The sequence below is a fragment of the Monomorium pharaonis genome, chromosome 2 (assembly GCF_013373865.1).
Source record: "Monomorium pharaonis isolate MP-MQ-018 chromosome 2, ASM1337386v2, whole genome shotgun sequence".
NCBI lineage: Eukaryota > Metazoa > Arthropoda > Insecta > Hymenoptera > Formicidae > Monomorium > Monomorium pharaonis.
Window position 1 is genome coordinate 9187991 of NC_050468.1, and position 10516 is coordinate 9198506.

A 10516-nucleotide genomic window follows, 5' to 3' on the forward strand; every position below is an offset into this window, starting at 1 on the left:
GATTTTTTAATCTAATAATTTTAAATTTATAAAAATAGAATAACTCTTAAACAAAAAAGGGTTGCTGCAGCAAGAATGTGTGTGTGGTAGCTAAAAATTAATTGTATTATACAACTAAAAAAAGTTTAACTGTCGCATATAGATTTTTGCCGCTGCAACTAATTGCAACATTATTAACTTGATTATTAATTTCTTTTATACGTGTAAAAATTTATAAAAAAACATCTCAGTCTCACATAAAATGTCTAAGATATTCATGCATTAAAAGGTAAAGAGAGTTAATGTCTTAAAAAATTAAATACTGTAAAAATTTATACTTCGGAATTTCATTCAGATAATTATGATAGTCATAATGGAGCTTACAGAAGAGATAAAACTGCAGCCCTGCAAGAACAACGTTATCTGACGCAGAAATCTTCGAAGGGCCCGCGTAGACTGGGGTCTGCTCTTCTCTCTTTTTTTTCTACGTTCTTTTCGCTTTCTCTTTCTACTGCTCACCCTTGCACGTGTTCAATTTCAGCCCCTTTGAAAGCTCGTTCCTTATCCCGCTGGTCAGGATCCTAGAGAATTCTCGCCGCCGGACCCGAATGAGGTCCTTTCTCGGCCAACCGCTCCGCCCACAGGACCCTTCGCGCACGAGAAAAGAATCGGGCCCCGAAAGAGACCCATCAAACTGCTCCTCCACGTGTACGTAAAAAAGATTTGGGAGGCACAAAGACGAGAAGAAAACACCGTCGGCAATGGCCATCGTCTCATCTTCGCGAAAAGTCATTGTCGCCTCTGACGTTCGAACGAGCATTTTCGTATAATTGTTATCGTACATTGGCGATTCGGGGCGAGTCCCAGACGGCGCGGTGACTCAGAAGAATGTCATCGTGTAAACGAATGAATCAGCATCGGGCGTTTTGTCAAGCGCCGATACTTATTAGACGCCGATTCGTAATAAATCGCCCGAGACGAAATTAAATGCCGCCCCTTTTGCGTCATGTGCACACATCCAGAAAGAGTGTGAAAAAAATTTTTTTAATAAATCAGAATTTATCTATGCATTAAAAAAAAAGGAGTTAATCCGACTAAATTTTTCAACTTGATTAACTTGCTCAATTCAAGTATTTAGGTATTTCAATAAAATATATAAATACTTGAAGTTCAAGTATTTTATGTATTTAAGTTAAATGCATAAATACCTTAACTGAAGAAATTTAACAAAGTTAAAAATTTTAACCAAATTAACAATATTTTTTTCTCAGTGTAATTTTTATTGAACGTGTTGGATTAATAAATTAAAATTGGTAGAATTCCCCCCCCTTTTTTTAAAGTATTTTAAGCATAACAAAACATTTTTATATATTTTGTATTTATTAATGTGTATTAATAATAAATTATTACCTGGTTGTTATGAAATTATACCTATATCTATATTTATACAATATACGCGTATATTTGTTAAATAATATTCTTATACAAAATATTCTGTTTTCCATTTTATATATATATATATATATATATATATATATATATATATATATTATTTTTCATATTTAACACCAAACTCTAACGGTCTATTATAATTTTTTAAGCTTTGCAAGCATGATGGATTTATGAACTCTGTACATCTGTAATACATTACATCTGGGTTCAATTTCGCAAAAATAAAACGCACCGACAAAAGCAAATGTTATTAACGTGCAAATTTTTTGCGCAGCACATTTTTTTAAAAAATCGTAAAATGTAAAATAAAAAAGAATGCGTGAGTATCTCTTCTCTCGAAGGAAGACGAAACGAATAGACAGGATACCACGATGACACGGTCCACGCTAATCCAGTGATAGAAATCCTTAAGCTGCTACCGGTCATCCGGCAGCAGTGTAGGAGGGCGGCACAGAAAGGGAAGAAGGGAAATGTATAATTTATAATGATAATCCTTTAAGAATAGATTCGTGCCCCGGAGGCAGATTCACGGTCCTGCGATCTTCAATGCGACCCTCTCCTTCCGACACTCTTCTTTTAAAACTCCCCCTCCGCCCTCCGGAATTTTTTTTCTCCTTCACCCCCGGTCGGGCGAATCACACAAATCGATCGAGCATGCGGCAGTCTCGTCAGAATCTTGTGTTTACATAGGTGCAGAACTTGCGAGGAACAGCTGTTTATTTAGGGACATAATGGTGACTCGTAAATGGAAACGGAACTTTCTGAGCTCGACGCGCAAGACTTTGAAGGATTCTGGATCCAAAGGGTCGATATCGAAAGGGAATATCACCCGCCAGTCTTCTAAGAAGTTTGTCGAGACTCTCGAACTTGGTGTACCAAGTAATATTTGATATTGATATTAGGATCTTCGTGTTGATCTTGAAGTTTATCAAGTTCATCAAAAAAGCGTTTATGTCTTTGTTGAAATTAAAATTTCGAAAGGAGTTGGAGGCTCAAGTTCTCATATGAAATGTAATACGTGTAATTTTAATATTGTGTATAATCAATTCTTATGATTAAAAAATTAGAATAATTTTCTATACTACTTTAATGTAATTAAAAAAATATATGCATAATAACAATGTATAATAGTATACGATAGAAAAGTGTGTTATAAAATGTAACACGAGAAAATTTCAGCCTGAATCAAAATTTTCTTCTTGTAAGTCTTAAGAATTACGTTGAAAAAAAATTTGCATCAACCGTTTAGCCTTGTACCGAAGCAACGAGTGAGAAAATTTCAAGGATGTCCCGAGGCAAAATTTATGCGTCGCCGATACAGTTGTCTGCAACCATACGAATCCTTCCCCTTTCTATGGCGTATCTCGGATGACGAAATTCGCTATTGAAAAATACGTGTCGGAGCATCACGCGAGAGAGTTAGGATTCGTCCTTTTAAAGATACTTTCTCACAACACAACCCCCCTTCTGAGAATGCACTCACCCACGCCACGTTAGATTCGCTTTTCAAACGTCGCGGCAGGTCCTTGCATCCGGCAAGGATCGTCCTCCTTTACGCGAAGACTTTGAAACGAGGCCCATATATACTGATCTGTGCGGAAGATCGTGCAAGTTCGAACACGTCTCGCTTGCTGCTGGCACGTGAAGAAACTCGATCAAAGCGAGTGCTCTGAATGCTCCGTGCAGGTTCGAACCTGCACCGGGGCGGATCGACGCGAAGAATCTGCTGCAAGCATTTCGAGTTTACGTAACGCGTTACACAAAAAGAAATCTTTTCTTCTTGAGCAGAAATCACTTCGCCTTCGAGCAGAATGGCGAAACGGACCTGTTCAAACTTGCAAGGATCTGCTTCAGAAAAAAAATCTTTTCTTCGAGTCCTCATTCGAATAAATCTCGTCTTATATTCTCTAAAATTGCATCATTTCTTCGTAATTCTTGAAAGATTATTCTTCTACTTCGTATTCACGTGACATAATTGTTTTCTGATATTGAAATGTAAATGTCTTCAATGGAAATGTAAATTGTATGCAAAGGATAGAACGAAACCAAATTGACAGCATAACGCAATCTGTATATGAACTTGTCTAATGATAAAATTAATTCGATAAAAATAAGTTCAGTATAATTTTTTAAAAAGTTAAACATATAAATATACATACTGTACACAAAATTTTTTTAATTTTTCAGATAGTTAAGATTATTAATAAAAATAATAGTAATAATTTGATACGTGTGTATATGTTACAAAATTCTTAAAAATATAAATCTTTATGCTTTAAAAAATATTCATTTTTGCATTTTTCAAATGGAGATAAAAAATTATTACGAAACTTGAAAAACATTCAGAAAACCACTTAATCACAACAATGAAAAGTAATACAGTATTTTGCACCACAATTCGGGTGTAAATAATTCAACACAAATAATTTTCTATCGCACCGTTAATCAGACATTTTCTGCTCACAACCTTCTGAACCGCTAACCCAGAGCAACAACCCTTTACCTGCGAAGTACCGAAAGGGTTAGCGGAAACTCGCGAACAATACGGAAAAGGGTTTCCCTTCCGACAGGGTACACCTGTGGAAGGGTTGAATCGCGGGATAAAAGATATCTGATGATGCGAGTCAAAGTTCGGGATGTTAGCAACAAGTGGAATAACTAAAACACTTGGTTATTCGCGGACTAATCTTTGTGTTTTTGGCGAAAATCTACGATACTAATAATCTCAATCGCGCACCTGGTATATGCTTTGTGAAAACACGGAAAAAGGGCTGCGCTACGGCAGCTGCGGAAACCCACGGGTTGCATATGCGCATCGGTGGTGCGCGCGACAGGTTTTTCCCGATGAAACGAGAAACGAGACAACATTCGACAACGACGACGACGATGACGACGTCGAATCAACCCTTGAATCGTCTTGAATTCTCTTTCAACTACATTCGATTCGGTCTCGGCGCAAGATCGAAGTGTCGCTTTTATGATTGCGTGCTGCACGCACATGTGCTCGGTCGCGCGAGGGCGAGGGTGCCCTTTGTGCGAGCATTTGACCCTTTTTACCTGGATCACTCTCGCCTCTCGGTTCTCGTTGTGACGCGAGACGGGAACGAAGGGGAAAAATGACGAACAAACACCGGCCGGTGCTTACCCCGTACGGTGGCCCATTCAACGGTATAAGATATGCATCTACGATCCCGAATGGACCCTGAAAATAACGAAATACAAACGGAGATTTTCGTGATTTTGAATAATATTGCATTCACCCTCGTGGCCACCCTTAACCCCACCCGGGATATCGCTTCAACGTTTCAATGGGATCGAAAGGGCTTCTCTCGCGGCATTATGGTCCAGTCCTTTTTATTCCGTCCACGGAAATTCCACGGACCGGTCCGAGGGGGACAAAGGATTCCGCGTGATTCTCTGGTGGATGGACGAGCGAATCGAAACGCATAAAGAATTTATTCGCGAAGGATGGATGCGCCTGATCGCAAGGAACCAGCAAAATACTGGTACGACATCTTCCAATCTGTCTTCGCGCAGACTTCAATTTTCGAAAAAGACTTCGAAACATTTGGATATTGTCGTTGTATCATAATTTTTACAGTCGGCAAATATTAGAGTATTTCTTTCAATTTTGCGATTAAAAACGCATTGAAAGAAAGTATAATAATAAACGTACAAGATAGCTAATAAAAATATGTAGATAGGATCATAACTGGGGGTACAATCGGGAAACGAGTGCTTCAATATGAAAAAATAAATCAAAAATATACAATGAAATTTTTCTGTATAACGTATAATTTCCGAACTAATTAAATTTCGGAACTGACATATTTTAACATACCACTGTGGAACACTCACGTGGCTTGCTTAAAGTAATATCAAATTGAAGACAACGCAAAATGCTTAAACGCAAGGCTTGTGTAAAAAAATATATAATGTATATGGACTCACCAATACGGACGCCCAAGCTCGTCGATCAGCTTTAGTTGTCCCGCGTTGCTGCTTCACCTGCGGCAAAAATTAACAAAACGTTAATTCACGAAATAACAGTGCGTTTTATTGTACGAGTGATAAAACGCGTCCCGGTCGGTCGGCGCGGCCGCCGGAAACAAAACGAAGGAAAATATGGCAAATTATTATCGCGCGCGCGCATTTCAACGCGATCATTAAACGTTTCGTCGAAGACACGTCGAGCTTTACGAGTTATATTGACGAGCGGTAAAAAAAGAAGCTCGTTAGAAACTGCCGGGCGCGGTCCCTCGGTAATTCCAAATGTAATTCGGTCCGATTACACGTGGTGCCGCCTTAATAACCGAAATTTGTATCGACCCGCGACCGACACCCTCTAAAAAATATTTAATAAGCGTCGAAAAAAGTGTAATAATCTGGACCTGCTATAAATTCACCCCGTTCGCAGCGATGTGGTAAACAGCATCCGCTATACCGATGATTTGAAAAATAACGGGTGCAATCAAATAATAAATTTTATACGACTTTAATACATCCTTAATTAGTTACAGTCCCTTTCAAAGATATATTTTATGTTTTCTCTATTTCTCTTGCTCTTTCTATAGACTAATTTTATTATTATGTCCATTAAGTAATAAATATAAAAATGTTCGATTTTATTTACGCTTAACACAATCATAAAATTACATTGCAAATTAATTATAATAAATCTGAAACAAACAATTCGAATAATTTGTACATATTATATATTTGGCTTTTTTAGTAAAAAAAAATATTAGATATTTTTTATAAATTCCTTGTATGCGTTAAATTCAGATCTATATGCGAGATAAAAGATAAAATTCCAATCAAGTAGATCTCTATCTAGAACGGCATCTACCTGCCGAAAACGATTACCAGTCTCGTAGAGGCGAGAAATAAAAAACGAATACGGTAGTCGTTGGACTATTTTTCGCCCCAGGGCACAAACAAGACCTTTTTTTCTAATACCTCTTTTTTTAGATCTCCTCTTTGATGTATCCTTGTCTATCATCCTTTATTCTTTTTCCTTTGTTGAATTTTTTCTATCGATTAATAATTGAAGACAATATCGGCTGACAATTTCAAAGAAAACGTATAATAAGATAATAATTCGCACAGGAGGAGAATAAAACAAAGAATTTGCAATTATTTGATAATTAACGAAATCAAGTAGCCTTTAAAAATATTGTTTATTATAACGTTAAATGCCTATCATTCTGTTGAGTTCTAAAGGACATATTTAGCAAATCAGATATAAAGTACAGAATCAAGCTAAATAGAAAACAGAACACTAAAAAAAAAAGATCTTGCAACTTCAATAAAAATTGTGTGTAAAAATTAGCTGAGGTAGATGAATAATTAGCAAATAATGGTGTGTGTGTGTGTGTGTGTGTGTGTGTGTGTGTGTGTGTGTGTGTGTGTGTGTGTGTGTGTTGCACTTAATCAATCTAACTGACAGAAGTAGAATTTACAAATTCTATACGTGACAATTAAAACTCTAGTAGATACGAAAATTAGCGATACATTTTGGTTGTGACATCAAGAAATCTGTGTACATCAGCAAACAATTTTTTTTAATGAAAACAATGTTACGCGATAATTATCGCCGCATAAAGCATTGTGCAATTTACAATCGGACAAATCAACTTGAGGAATGCGCGTAAGAGAATCGACGTTGTACCTTCTCTCTTTTCTTGCGTGCGCTCACGCGTAATGGTACCGATTTTAAGATCGAGATAACTCGCTGCATCAACTGCGGATGCAGTTACCTTCGCCTCGAGAAATAAAGCGAGATGCAGTGGCGCGGCAGCTCGTTCGGATTTCGTCGTTCCACTTTACAAACGATGCTATCGAGCATTAAAAGCAAGTGGAATGTTCTCGGTAGGATATTTTATTACCGTTCTTAAGGTGTTCCATCAGTGGAATCATATCGCCTTTCTATTAGACGTACCTAAGACGTCTCTAAGGATAGATTAGAATCGAGTTTTCGGCTGGCCTTTAAATCTCGATGACACAAAGTGCGTTTCCTGGTTTTTTATTGCTCTCCGCGACGTTAGATTCAAATCATTTAGAGTTCAAATCATATCGAGTTACGTGCCAAAATGTAAAAAAGTTAGAAAATTTTATGTAGGTAGTGAGGCTATCATATATTAATGCACTTCTAAATTATTTCATACATAAATATGAGAAAATAAAAATTAAATTAAAAATGTATCAAAATATTTTAGCCTAAAAATTTAAACAATTGATATTATAAAACTATTCATCAAAAAAGATTGTTTTCAAATTTATTACAGAATGCATGATTGAAAAAATATATCCAATATCAGATATCTATCCTCCCTGCAGTTTTACGCATTACGAAATATCTCGATATTGCATATCCCTTGTTTCGTCGGTTGCAATCACCTCACCAATTTATCCACAGCCAACTCAATGGACCGCAAAGGAAACCATTGATTAAAGTCCGCGCGAGAGCGAGTGACCGCGGCCGAGTAACGCACGTCAGAAATTTTCAACAGAAACCAACCGGATTCACGGTGGGCGCCATGCACAGGCTGAGTTATCTCGATCTCGAAATCGGCACGATTACACGCGAGTGCGCGAGGTGGAAGCAGAAAAAGAAGCAAAGGAAGGCGGAAAGCGGAGAAAGGGAGCGAGAGCGAGAGAAGCGCGGCGAGACGAGGATGCACTTCTGCTTGCACCTGCCGGTGACGTCAGAAGGGACTTCTTGTTTGGGCCTGCTCAGCCCCGGGGGTCACTACTACTGTTTTAGGTTGGCCTGCTCGCCTCTTCGCCTTCCCTTTTCTCTTCAACCTCACAAGGGCCCTCCTTTTTCGCGTCTACCCGCTGCATCATCGAACATGTTCGTGCACGAGTCGAGCTTTATACGCGAGAGCAAGGAATGCCGCGCTCATTGCTCATGTATTAATTATATGCTAATGAAAATCCCGAGAATCGCGTTCTCTAAGTCTGTCATTCGAGAATGGATACACTTTTAATAAAGTTATTTTTTTACAGCACTTATTGTTCGCAATAAATAATAAAATTTGTTTCAATTTTTAACAAGATTTTGAGATACAAAAATTACAGTCTTTTTGTAAAACAGACGTCTCCAGTAACCCCTTAAATATTATAATTTTTTAGGAAAAACTCGATTAAGCATAAAAATCCGCGCCAAATAATACATTTCTATCTAAAGCTTACTTATGTTCAAGCTAGAAAAATTTACTAGCCTGTTGTTAATCAGATCGAAAGATATGTTGAAATAAAATTGCAACCAAGTGTCGATTTTACTTTACCTTACTTTCATCTTTTCATTTGAATCTAAAAATATGTTTAAAAGATAATAAAATTGTAGTAAAATAGCATTCAATAAACAAAATAACTTTACATATAGTCACAAAATTAAATACCCCTCCCGCCGCACACACAAAATATTGGGATTTATTTTATGCCACAAATCCAAAGCATTCTTTGGATTGAAATGTATCACTGATGGCTTTTACTTTCAATCAAGTTTCTCCTAAAAAATTATAATATTAGATGAATATTAGCATAAAATGCTGCCAATATCATGTGCTCGAGCAAGTAGTTTCGCGATTATATATCACATTTATTCATTATACTCCGTTTCCAAATCAATAAAAAAATGTGTAATAACGCGTTGTGATATCGAAGGATCCTATCCCTGCTGTAATAAATAAACAAAAGAAACGCACGCGCGCGTCCTCGAGCCATCTTTTAGATGCATTCCGCGACGCGCGTTCATTCTGATTATTCAGGCGTTCGCAGATCCTTTTTCTCGTCGGTTAATGACGCGATAAGCGATACTATCGCGTGGCAGAATGCCAGGGGTAGCGTTTTAATCAAGATCGTGTCATATCGCTCACCTCTAATGTTTGCCACGGTCGAACGTGAAGGGGGATCCGCACGCTCTACCTTCGGAATAACATTTTATCTGATGGGATCCGCGACACTCGTCCCGCATGCGATTTGCATAATCTAATACCCTCATCGGAGGCGCGGAATAAATATCGGAATATGACGCGAGATTCAAAGCAGTGTAATTTGCGAGAGTGATAAGAATGGCTACAGATGCTGCATAGTTTTCAGCAGACATAAGATTCTTCTGTAACTTCGGCTATTTCAACGCAAACAAATCTCATCAAATTCATAAATATAATTATTATTAAATTAAATCAAAATGAATGCATGTATGGCCAACTTATTATGTTTCCTTGCTTAAAAGAGTTAGAAAATAGTTGAGCCTATTGAGACTAATTTCGATGAGCTTTACAATACGTAGTAAAATGAGATGCAATAGAACTGTTATTTAAAATCTTGATATCTTCCAACATGAAAATTATCGCTGACACATCTAGATACAAGCATATCAAGGGAATAATTTTCGAAATCGCTAAATTAAATATCATTAACGATCAGACTACGACGCCACCGAGTTGTTAATTGATAGACCAAGGTGATGGTTTACCCAAGAAAAGCAAACGTATACTCGAAATGTCGCACGCGCCCGTGACTTTTCATTTCGTTTGGGCGATACGTCATTATCGACACTCAAGTAAGTACGGGTATAAATTTTCGAACAGGAATGCACGGGATAACCGTTAAAATACGATGAAACATTTCCAAATCACCTTCACATAGCGAGCGAGCAAAACGATCATGAATTATTAATTTCACGTGAGACGCCTCCGGGACGACGTGCGCGCCCGCACGAAAACACGTGGGCGCGGCTTTAAATCAGGACACCGCGCGAACGGTCTCGAATTAATTAAAATTTGACGGTCGCATTAAGAACCGGTTGTAAGATCTATCCGATCCGGCGACGTAAGGATTCTGCGAGAGACGAGAGAACGAACGCTTCTCTCTCCGACCGCAAGAGGAGCGAGGGCAATCAGACGAGCGATCTCCCCGTAGGGACTGTTAGAACAGAACGTCCGCGGATCTGCTCGCAAACCGGTTTAAATCCGCGGTTAACAGGAAACGCGCGGAATTATCCGTTTCCTCAATTTTCATTAGAGAGCCGCCTAGCGAGCTGGAGTCGAGCGGTTGCGATTGAGCCCGTTAGTTT

The 10516-nt window shown here is 38.1% G+C and overlaps 1 protein-coding gene across 4 annotated transcripts in view; it reads right to left on the reverse strand.

Annotated features, from left to right (window-relative positions):
- Positions 1 to 10516, reverse strand: part of LOC105834028 (tubulin polyglutamylase TTLL4) — a 201703-nt gene that overhangs the window by 145085 nt on the left and 46102 nt on the right. For all 4 annotated transcript variants that reach the window (XM_036283555.1, XM_036283556.1, XM_036283557.1 and 1 more), the window contains one exon: positions 5383 to 5439. The gene's annotated coding sequence lies outside the window, so the exon portion shown is untranslated. The remainder of the gene's footprint in view (positions 1 to 5382; positions 5440 to 10516) is intronic.